The sequence below is a fragment of the Raphanus sativus genome, chromosome 8 (genome assembly GCF_000801105.2).
Source record: "Raphanus sativus cultivar WK10039 chromosome 8, ASM80110v3, whole genome shotgun sequence".
Classification (NCBI taxonomy): domain Eukaryota; kingdom Viridiplantae; phylum Streptophyta; class Magnoliopsida; order Brassicales; family Brassicaceae; genus Raphanus; species Raphanus sativus.
In genome coordinates this window covers 19,513,919-19,525,062 of record NC_079518.1, presented here as the reverse complement: position 1 = coordinate 19,525,062, position 11,144 = coordinate 19,513,919, and the positions used below count along the sequence as shown (strand labels likewise).

General features: G+C 46.9%; 1 non-coding gene across 1 annotated transcript; it reads right to left on the bottom strand.

Moving 5' to 3' along the window:
* Positions 1-7,691: 7,691 nt before the first annotated feature.
* On the bottom strand, positions 7,692-7,799 carry LOC130499264 (small nucleolar RNA R71). The gene has a single exon (XR_008938144.1). It is a non-coding gene; the product is annotated as a small nucleolar RNA R71 (small nucleolar RNA).
* Between the last annotated feature and the right edge of the window lie 3,345 nt (positions 7,800-11,144).

Genomic DNA, 11,144 nt, shown 5'->3' with positions numbered 1-11,144 from the left:
TGTCGCCAGGTCCGTAGGTTACTTTGTAGCGAACGTTAGATTTTTAAGCGATAAGAGGCAAATTTTGGAATCTCGTATTCTGGATACTTATGCCTATGAGATATCTTAGATACCAGCAAGGCCGGGTTTAGGGCAAGACCTAGGTCTACTTTCGGACTGAAGCTGTGCGATGACAAATCGGCTTTCGTTTTGCCTGTTTGCGATTTGACCTGACTCGTACCGTTTTAGAATCTGCGAAGTGCTTATCGGCTTATGTGATTCGTTTGGATACGAGTCGAGCTACTTCCTTTACGAAGAGCTAACCAAAATTTGGATTTTTTGTATAGCGCGCTATGATATCCTTGTCGGATGCAAGAGGACTCCATTAGAAGCCAGACTACGAATTTGATTGAGTGAAACGTTTCTATGTTTTTCCGTCGGGGCCAATCGACGGAAATGAATTTTAGAGTCGCGGATGGACTGTTTGGTAGAGTTTTTAGAGTCGCGGATGGACTTTTGGAGGAGAATGGAGAATCAAGACTTTGTGGGAACTAACGACGTCTCGCGTTCCTCAAAGATATGATTTTCGTTTTCCGTAATGTTTATGCGTTGAGTAAGTATTTGAATTAAAAAGCTTTATAAGGTAGAGTACATGTGAAAAGTATTTTTGCGGGAGTACAAGGATGTTTGTTCCCATCTCCCCCCCTTTTTGGTGAGTGGGATAGCTGAACTCATCGGGTTGCGACGAGCTGCCTACGTACCTCTTGCGAGGATCTAGCCATCTCGTAGTTCTGTTCCTGTCGCGGTTGCTACTACTCCACGATTTCCGGCGCCTTGACTGTTTCGGCTAAGTCGGCGGTCGCGTTGGGAGTTAGGTCATCCGTTTTCTCGGCGATGGACTCGAGGATTTTCCCGCTGTCCTGAGTCGTGGCCTGTTCGGACAAATCCGAGTTGTTTTTTGCTGAGTTCTCGGAGATACTCAGGTTCTTCTTGGTTCGCTTCGGGTTAGCTACTGGGGCGTTCCGATTGCTGCGAAGTTTATGTTCGGCTAGGAAGCAGAGTCGCGACTGTTTTTGGCTTCCCCAGATTACCGCCGTTCCAGTTGGTGTTGGAAACTTGACGCCGAGGTGGTAAGTGGACGGGACTGCCTTCATGGCGTTTATCCAAGGAGTTCCCAATATGGCGTTATAGATAGCCGGGTTATCCATTACCGCGAATTCGACGATCTTTGTGACTTCTTTAGCCATGACCGGGAGTCTGATTTTTCCGAGGGTCATGGAGGTGACGCCCGAGAATCCAGTCAATGGTCTTGGTTCTGGGATGACTTCTCCGAGGGGTATGTTCATCCTCTGCAGAGTGTCGCGGAACATGATATTGACCGTGCTTCCTGTGTCGATGAGGATGCTGCCGACTTCGAGATCCTGAATCACCAAGTCGATGACCAGAGGATCGTAGTGGGGTTTATCGAGTCCGGTCGTATCCTGTTCCTCGAAGGTGATTGCGTGATTGGGAACGTCGTCCTCTGGACACCATCCGGGGCTTGTCTCGGCCTTCCGTCCGTAGGCTTTGATTGACGAAACGGAGTCCTGGTAAAAATGCGATCCTCCGATGACCATGTTGATCCTTTGGCGGTTGTTGTTGTTTCCTTCGCCGTCTTGTCTTCGTTCGCGTTTTTCGCCCGATTGAGTTCCAGGAGCGTTATTCTCGGGATTGGCTCCGTCGGTCTTTGGCGGACGGTCAGAATCTAGGATCAGGTCTTTCATGCTCTTGACCGTTGCTAGTTTGCCGTCAAGCAGCTTCATAATGAGTCTAGCGCCGAGGACTTTGCAGTTGGCGGTGGAGTGACCTCTCGTCTGATGGAACTCGCAGCTGGAATTGTCCTTGTACGAGTTCCGCGTCCAAGTGTTTCTGGCGGTCCTTCCTTGTTCGGAATTGACGGCGTAGTTATGCTCGCCTTGGACGTCTTCCCCTTCGTGATGGACGTACTTGTCGTTACGAGAGGTTTTCTTCTTGCCGGATGCTTTCGGCGGTCCATGCTTTGCGCTAGGATTTTCATCTCTTCTTCCATGATGATGAAATCCGTTGCCTTGTGGAGAGTGTCCTGGATGGTGCGTGGCCTTTCCAGAGAAATCCACTTTCGGAATTTCGATTTGTACCAGAGGTTTTTCCTCAGGGCGTCGATGGCGACTCTGTCGCTGAGGCCTGTTACCCTAGACATCACGAGTTTGAACCTCCTTATGTAGTCGCGGAGCGGTTCGTCTTCCTTTTGAATTAGACTCCAAAGGTCTACGTCGGAAGTTTCCCTGTCCATGAACATGGAGAATTGCTTCAGAAAACCGAAGCAAGCTGGCGGAAACTTCCGATGGAGTTTCTTTTCAAGTGTGAGAACCACTCGAGCGCAGCACCTCTGAGGTTCTCGACGAATAGGAGACAGCAGCCGATGTCCTTTTCCCGCTCCGGAAGGTTAGACCTTGCCATCGCAATCTGGAAAGACTGCAGATGTGCCTTTGGATCTGTGGTTCCATCGTAGGTGGGAAGCTTTATTTTCCCAGGATCTGAGACTCGTGCGTCCGTGATTCGAGAGGTGAACGGAGTTTTTCTCGATTCCTCGAGGAGCAGGTCGATCTCGGGGCAGTGCTGGTCGTGTGGTGAATCTGCGATTTTACCGCTTTCACCTCGGCTGCAGTTTTGGCGATGTACTCGCGCAAATCGTGGATTTCGTTGGCGCCGTTCGCGCTCCTTTGTCTACGTTGGCTGCGATAGGCTCGAGTCTGGTCCTCAGCCAACCTTTCTTGCTCTGACCAGTAGAGGTCTTCTTCCTCTTCTGTCATGGGTTTTTCGAAGGCTGCCGCCAGTCGAGCTGACTGACTTCGAGTCCTTCTGTGGTGGAGGTCGGCATCTTCGTCGGACGGATCCGATTGATCGCTGATATCCAGATTGATTCTTTCGACGTCGTCTCCTTCGTTGTCCCTTGCGGGAGGTGGAAGGTTGCCCGTCGTTTTCTTCTGCCCCGTCGGAGTGGTATCGTCAGGGACGAGTTCCGGGGATTTTCTCGGGGCATCTTTTTCTTGGTCTCCGGAAGTTCCGAAGTCGAGCCTCCTGACACGCCTCACCTTGGTGGATCCGCACGGGAGTTTGCTTTTCGCTGTTAAGGTATTGACCTGTTTAGCGAGTGAAGCCATTAGTTTCTCTTGTTCTTCCGACCGTTTCTGGGCGGTGGCGAACAGTTCTTTCACCTGGTCCAGCATCGCGGTGTTTGCCTCGGCAGTGACCGTCGATACGTTTCCGTCAGGATTCTTCTCAGCATTGACATCGACGGCTGGTCCGTCATGTGTTTGCTTGTCTTTTTCCACGTTGACAGTTATGCTTAACTGGGCGTGCGTAGTTGCGAGAAAGATAAATCCGTGAATCCCCCTCCTTCTAGCGCCAAACTGTGGGAACCGAAATTCGCACAGTCGATTTTAGTTAAGTTAAAACGTAGGAAAACTAAGTTGACCTAGTTTTCCCCGAGGATCACGGCTATCTGCTGGGCCACGCACGACAAAGTTAATACGAGTCTAGTTTGGGAATAAATACGTAAAATAAAGAGAGCAAAAAGAAAGAATCTTATTTCCGAATCTGCAGAGAGCGTTGGACAACAGGTCGAGATCTCGGCCGCAAGAGCTGTCGATCGTCGCTAGTCTCGAAACCTAGATCTAACCTAGTTGAGTCGCAGCTCGCTAAAAAGGAAATAAAAGCCTAAGTTCTAAGTTGCTCTGGGGTGGTTTCTTTCTTCTGATTTCGGATCCCCCTTCCTCTGCTCCTAGCTTTGCTTATATACTCCCATATGACGGTCTATTTTGATGGCTGAGTCCGCCGTGGGCTGGACTTTTTCAATTTTCGTCGGCTTTCGCGTTTATCGGGAAAGTTGACATTTATCCTTTCGGAAAGTTGACATTTATCTTTTCGGAAGTTTAACATTTATCTTGTCATGCGAAGATAATTGTAAACCGTCGTATCTATCTTTTTAGAAAATCGTAAACGGGTTGTTCGATCGGGTTTGGTCCCTTTCGGGCCATCTTCCGGTCTTCTGCTGTTTTCTATGATTTCTTTAAAAGAATGCTCCTACTTGGATGTCGAGTCTTTCGGAAGATCTTCGATCCATTGCTGAGGCACATGGTGTTTTAAGATAACCATCACCATTTTATACGAAGTCTTCCTGTCCGTTGACGTCTTACGGGTTCTTTGGAATCTTTGGAGCAGGAGAAGGAGATTTGTTTGCGGGATCTCGGAAAGTCGCAAAACACGGATTTCTGGCGACCCGGAGGCCTAGAACTTACGCACGAAGACTAGCCGTCCGATGACCCGAGCCAGCACGGGGCTAGCCGCCCGGCAACCACGGCCAGTACGGGCGCTAGCCGCCGGCGGCCACGGCCAGCACGGGGCTTGCCGCCCGGCGGCCATGGTCAGCACGGCGGCTAGCGCCCGCGGCCACGGCCAGCACGGGGCTAGCCGCCCGGCGGCCACGGCCAGCATGGGCGCTAGCCGCCGGCGGCCACGGCCAGCACGGGGCTAGCCGCCCGGCGGCCACGGCCAGCACGGGCGCTAGCCGCCGGCGGCCACGGCCAGCACGGGCGCTAGCCGCCGGCAGCCACGGCCAGCACGGGGCTAGCCGCCCGGCGGCTACGGCCAGCACGGGCGCTAGCCGCCGCCGGCCACGGCCAGCACGGGGCTAGCCGCCCGGCGGCCACGGCCACGTCCGGAGTTGGCTGCTCGGTTCCTTCGGCGTGTGCGTGTTGTTTGCGTTTTAGTTTTCCGTAGGTTTTTCCTTGTGTAGAAAATGTTTCTAGCAGTTGATTTCGAGATGATTAATCTCGAACTTAATATTTTCCCGAGGTTTCTCGATTAACAATTAGTCTCTCGAGGTTGCTCTAACATTTTTCATGTTTTTCCGAGGTTTTCGGACATCGATTTCGTCTTAACCGATTTTGACCCCAACAAAGGTCTTCCTCCTAGTCGTGACCGACTTTTTCACAAAGTGGCTGGAAGCTGAAGCACTAGCCAAGATAACGGATCTCCAGATCAGGAAGTTCCTATGGACCAACGTGATCACACGCTTTGGAACCCCTCATGAAATCGTCACAGAATCCAGACCCCAGTTCACAAGCTACAACTTTCGAAAGTTTTGCAAGGACTAGAACATCAAACTCTCCTATTCAGCACCACAGCATCCCCAATCAAACGGGCAAGCAGAGTCCACCAACAAGACGGTGGTAAAGATGCTCAAGAAGCGCCTGGAGGACGCACTTGGGCGATGGGCTGAAGAGTTACACGGAGTACTCTGGGCCTATCGGACTACCCCAAAAACGGCTACCCAAAAGACTTCTTTCTCACTTGTCTATGGTGCTTAAGCAGTGATACCCACGGAGGTGCACGTCAGGACTACGGTCTCCGAATTCCTCTCCCAGGAAGAGAACAACGAGCTAATGTCCCTGAGTCTAGACCTACTGATATACCATGGATTTCACCCATTTTCTACCATGGTATAGTAGTATTTTATTATATAACTAATGTGTTTTCTAGCCTGTTAGGTATGTTTTCAGGTTCAGGAGAGTTTCATGATAAAGTGGTGTTTTTGGAGCATTTTGGAGTACAAGAGATAATACACCCGAGTTGACCATTCAAGACCAAGTCGGAAGTCAACATTCTGATAAGAATCGATCAATACTCATCCAGAGTTGCCGATCGATGTAGCTGAGAAGATCGGCATACTAGAAGATTATAATCGATCGATACACATCTAGTGTTGTCGATTGATATCGAGGACGAAATGGTTTAGCCGACTACTTCACCAAGACTTTGCCAAATTACGAGATTGCCCCTGACGAGTTTTTAACCTAATGGAAATGCTTAAATATTCCTCCTAAGTGTTTTTGACGGCAAGCAAGCAACAAGTCTTGAGAAGCAAAACAGAGAGTGTGAGAGAAAGACTAGAGTTTTATATGTCTTGAGAGATTGGAGAGATCATTGAGAGATTTGTGATTGAACTCCATTTGTTTTCTATTCCCTATCTATGCAATTCTTTTATCTATCTTATATTATGAATTGCTTAGCTATGTCTGAGTAGTCTACTTGTTAGATCTAGGGTTTAAATAGGTTTGTGGGATTAGCCTCAAACTATAATTGCTAAGTTGTGATATTCATCAAATAGATTGCACCCTAAGCTTGTCTAGAGTAGCTAACTAGAGCATAGATCACTAGGATCTTTGATATCTTGAATTATCTGTTTGAACTAGTTGTCTCCTTGGAGAAGAGCTAACCGCCCTCCTTGAGACCTAGTGTTCATTATCGGCTCGCGCCTAGGCATATCTAGAAGCCGTCGATCGATATCCCGACAGGTGAATCGATCGGCGCTGCGAAAGGTGTATCGCTCGATATCTCTAAAGGATATCGATCGACTCTTTTTCTGGCAACCAGACGACAGTTGAGGCCAGGGATCTAGATTATTTAACCAGTGAGACATCACTGAGAGTTAAGCGGCTGAGTTCTTTAGTATCATGCAAGTAACTTGTTAGGCATTTATAGATATTATAATCTCCATTCCTGAATAAAAGCCCTAAGTCTAGCACTCTTTATTATTATTTAAACAATCATCATATTGTTAGTTAGAGCAACTACCTTACTCATTTTAGGAATTGTCATTTACATTTCAATATTAAAACCAACTTCACCTAGGATTGATTAATTGATTAGATTTAATTGGTTCCCTAGCTCCTCGTGATTCGATCCCTAAGTACTACAGCTGAACCTCTTATTTGAGAGAGTAAGCTCTATAGGGTACTTTGAGCAGTATTAAATTTGGCGCCATTGCCGGGGAGCTTTGAACGCCATTAGATTTAATTTTATCAATTTTAGGTTTTTCTTTTTCTTTACCCCATTTCTGATTAAAATTTTTCTTGTCTTTTCATGTACATGCTCAGCAGTACGAGAAGCAATAAGGGAAATCAATTACTATTCTCAGAAGATCCTGCACACTTGGAACGTTCAATTCGCAAAGACCTACGCTCCGCATCGATCGACAGAACCGCAGTACCGTCGACTGATATTCATGTTCAACCGTCGACCGATACTCAGACACCACTGTCGACCAATACCGTTTGCCGATCCACATTGTTCGACACTACCCACCGTACATCGGTCGATACTAACCCGCAAGGCATGGTTGCGATTGTTATTCTCACGCAGGGCGAGAATGGAAACCTGTATGACCAAGATGGTCATCTGCGTAATGCAACATGTCAGAAGCTAGATGCACAGGGAAACATAATCCCTGAGCCGGAAGCTGAGGCTACATGAGCAGCTCAAACACGATCGTTGGCAGACTACAATTGTCCTGATGAGTAATACACCAACATATCAGCTATTCGACTTCCAGAGATTCAGAAGCCGAACTCCGAGCTCAAGCCTCAGTACTACTCTCTCGTGTCACATATACCTTACTCTAGGTTATCACACAAGCATCCTATGGACCATCTGGAGAGGTTCGAGGATCTTATAGCTGCTATTCGTATGGATGGAGGCCCTGAGGACTACATACTCTGCAAGCTCTTCAAATAGTCACTGATTGGAGAAGCTTCACACTGGCTCAAGCAGCTACCTACAGGATCACTGACATCCTGGGCCGACATCAAAAATGCCTTCCTGCGTAATTTCTTTGATGAGGCACGTGTTGAAGACTTAAGGAGAAAAATCGCCACTTTCGCGCAAAAGCCTGGTGAGACTTTTAAAGACGCGTGGATCAGATTTAAGTTCTTCCAGCAAGACTGTCCACACCATGGATTCAATGAAGTGCAGTTGCTAAGCACTTTCTTCAGAGGTATCGCCTTGAGGTATCAGATGGCTCTTGATACTGCTAGCGAGGGGAACTTCAACACCAGGAATCCAATAGAGGCTGAGACTTATTGAGAACCTAGCCAACAGCAACATCACCAAGAACACTGACTCTGACAAGAAGAAATCGGTTGCAGCCATCGGGGAGAACCAGATGAATGAAGTTAGAGCTAAGATAGATGCTTTACATGCATTTCTGGGGCAGCCAGTCTGCTCAGCTGAAGAAGGAGAGGCTAGAGAAGATGATACAGAGGAAGATGTGAACTACATTGGAGGTACTGGATTTCAGAAATATGGAAACCAGAGTGGAAACATAATTTTTTTTGGCAGTGGTCAGAAGAGTAAGTACAACCAGAGTTCACAGTGTCAGAAACCTTTCACCAACACCAGGAACTACGGCAACTCAGCTTACCAAAACCCACCATCACCCACCCAGGAGAGTAAGTTTGATGCCATCATTGATAGAGTTCTTGAAGGACAGCAGAAGCTTACAGTGGATTTCAATGGAAAGATTGACTCTGTCTTCAACAATCTGAACACAAGGATAGACACCATTTGTACTCAAGTTAGGAATCTTGAGACACAAATTGTCCAAACTGAAAACTCTATCAGGAGAATTGGAACTTCTAAGGAAGTAGGAGAAGGAAGCATGAAACACCACGTGAATGCCATTATAGATGATGATTTCTGGCAAGTGGTGAAGCATGGAAAGCTACAAGAAGGAGATTTCGAAGTGCAAAGTTCACTAAGTTTCGGAGGAACACAATGGTGTCGATCGACACCAACTAGTCCACATCGATCAACACAAACTATGTCATTTCCAGATACGACTGCAGATTGTAACGCGGTTAGGATTATGACACATGCTGAATTCACGGCTTCACATCCTCATCCACCCACCCCCACCTACGAAGATATCGACCGACGAGATGAGCCACTCATCGATCAACACAAAGATAAGACACGCATTGATCGACCCTTTTCTCCACCTATCGATCGACACGCACCTCTCACATACCGAGTGCAACTACCATCGATTGACAGCAACAAAATCAATGCACTCTGACCCACACCGAAACCACAAGCTGACCCTGCAGAGACTACTTGTAACCCTTCAGACACTACACCAACATCAGAGGGAACTGAAGGAAGAAGGTTAAGGAGTAGAAAGGAGAAAACCCCTAAGAACCTTAAGAGAGAAGATAATGAGAAGGAGATTGATGGTTTCACTAAGAGAGTTATCATAATCCCACTAGAGAAACCCTTTGAAGAGGTTTACTTCACAAGTAGATTGTGGATGTTCTTCAGAGAAAAAGGGAGACTGAAAATGACATTAGGAGAATGTTTGACAATGTCAGAGAATATATGAGGAAAAGGATCACATTGAAGAAGAATAGTGATCCTGGGAAGTTTGCAATACCCTGTGTAGTACAAGGGATTGAGTTTCCTCATGCACTATGTGACACTGGTTCTTCAGTCAACATCTTACCAAAGGTTATGGCAGACCATCTGGGTCTGAAAGTAGAGCCTTCACCAGAGATCTTCACATTTGTGGAATACACTCAGAAAATTCTAGAGGCTTGATCAGAGACCTGGAAGTGCAGATTGGTATTGCAATTGTCCCTGTGGATTTTCATGTCCTAGACATCAAGTTAAATTTGAACTCTTCCCTCTTACTTGGAAGAGCATTTCTGGCTACAGTAGGAGCTATATGTGACATGAACACCAACATGATATGCTTGACTATGATAGATCCAGATATCCACTACGACCCTGTCAAACTTGACAAACAACCAGCCAAAACCGTGGAAAAAGAAGATGATCTTGGTATCATTGAAGTTTGTCATTGTGAAGTAGAGTATGAAACAGAGTACTCGGGATCGATCGACAACCTCTCTACATCATCGATCGACACCAGCCATGGATTATCGATCGATAGAGGCACACCAGATCATTGCTACCCGAATTTCGCCATCCAACCCAACAGCAAAGAAGATGATTACTCAGTAAGAAGTTGGGCAGATAACGGATTTCATGAGAGTTTTGCAGTAGATACAGCCAGATCTTCCCACAGTGGAAACTACACGGAAGATATTGATGAAGATTATTGGGAAGAAAGAGCTTGGGAAAACTACATGGAGAATGATAGATTTGCAAATCGTTTTCCCAAATCGATCGACATCCACCGTCCACCATCGATCGATTATTTACTTCACCTAGCAAAACGACATCTTCCATCGATCGACATCGCCAACATCACATCGATCGATATTGACCCAGACGACTTAAAGGATAAAATCAGAATTTCACCGATTAGGGCAACATATGGGTATATAAAGTTGTCAATATCAGCCACGAAATTTCAAACTTCAACAACTCATACCCAGCAGCTTCCAGCAACTAGCAACATCACCATGGAGGACTGCAACATCAAGAACAATCGATCTAACCCTGCAACTAGACGATCATTATCGATAGCCACCACCACTGCACCATCGATCGATTCTTTTACCAGAGCTCAATCTCGATTTCATGATTCATATGATATCAGGAATGTTTCACTAACACCTGATGAATTTGGTATTTTCAGGGACAGAGATGGTTTTGCAAGAGCCATGGATGGAAGAGTTCTGCACATATCCAGAGAAGACATAGCAGACATCCTTCAAGTTGCCAATGGACCAGACAACCTGTTCACACAGCAAAGTGGCCATCCAGACATCCTAGCTCACGTCCAAGACAACCACCACGTCACCACGAGGGAAGATACAATTCCTTAGAGTTTCGGTCAACCTATGAGTTCACCATCGATCGATATCGTTTCATCACCATTGATCGACGGCGAGATACCCAGATCGATCGACAGCGCAAGAGTCAGATCGACCGACAGACGTATTGAGTTTGGACGACGTGCCTTTACTACCGATGGATCCAGAAGATTCAAATGGGAAGCGAATGATGAATTTGGTGTCCACAGAGATGAGTTTGGACATGCTAGGGGAGTTGATGGTGAAATCATCCATGTCACCAAGGAGCACATAAGAAGAATCCTGGAGAGAGCATCTCTTTTTCAGAAGAATTGCTTACGCCTTCCAGACCATGCACACCCTTAACATGCATACAGACCAGCAGCAATACCCTACAGCATAGAGGAGATAGATGATATGGTGACTGATGTGTGGAGAGCTCATGCACACCTTGAGGCAGAATTTTGCACATTGGTGGAAGATACTTTCCAGCCTTTAGATAGCAGCTATAAAGCTCTCCAAAGTGATATGGCAGTGCTAAGAATGGAG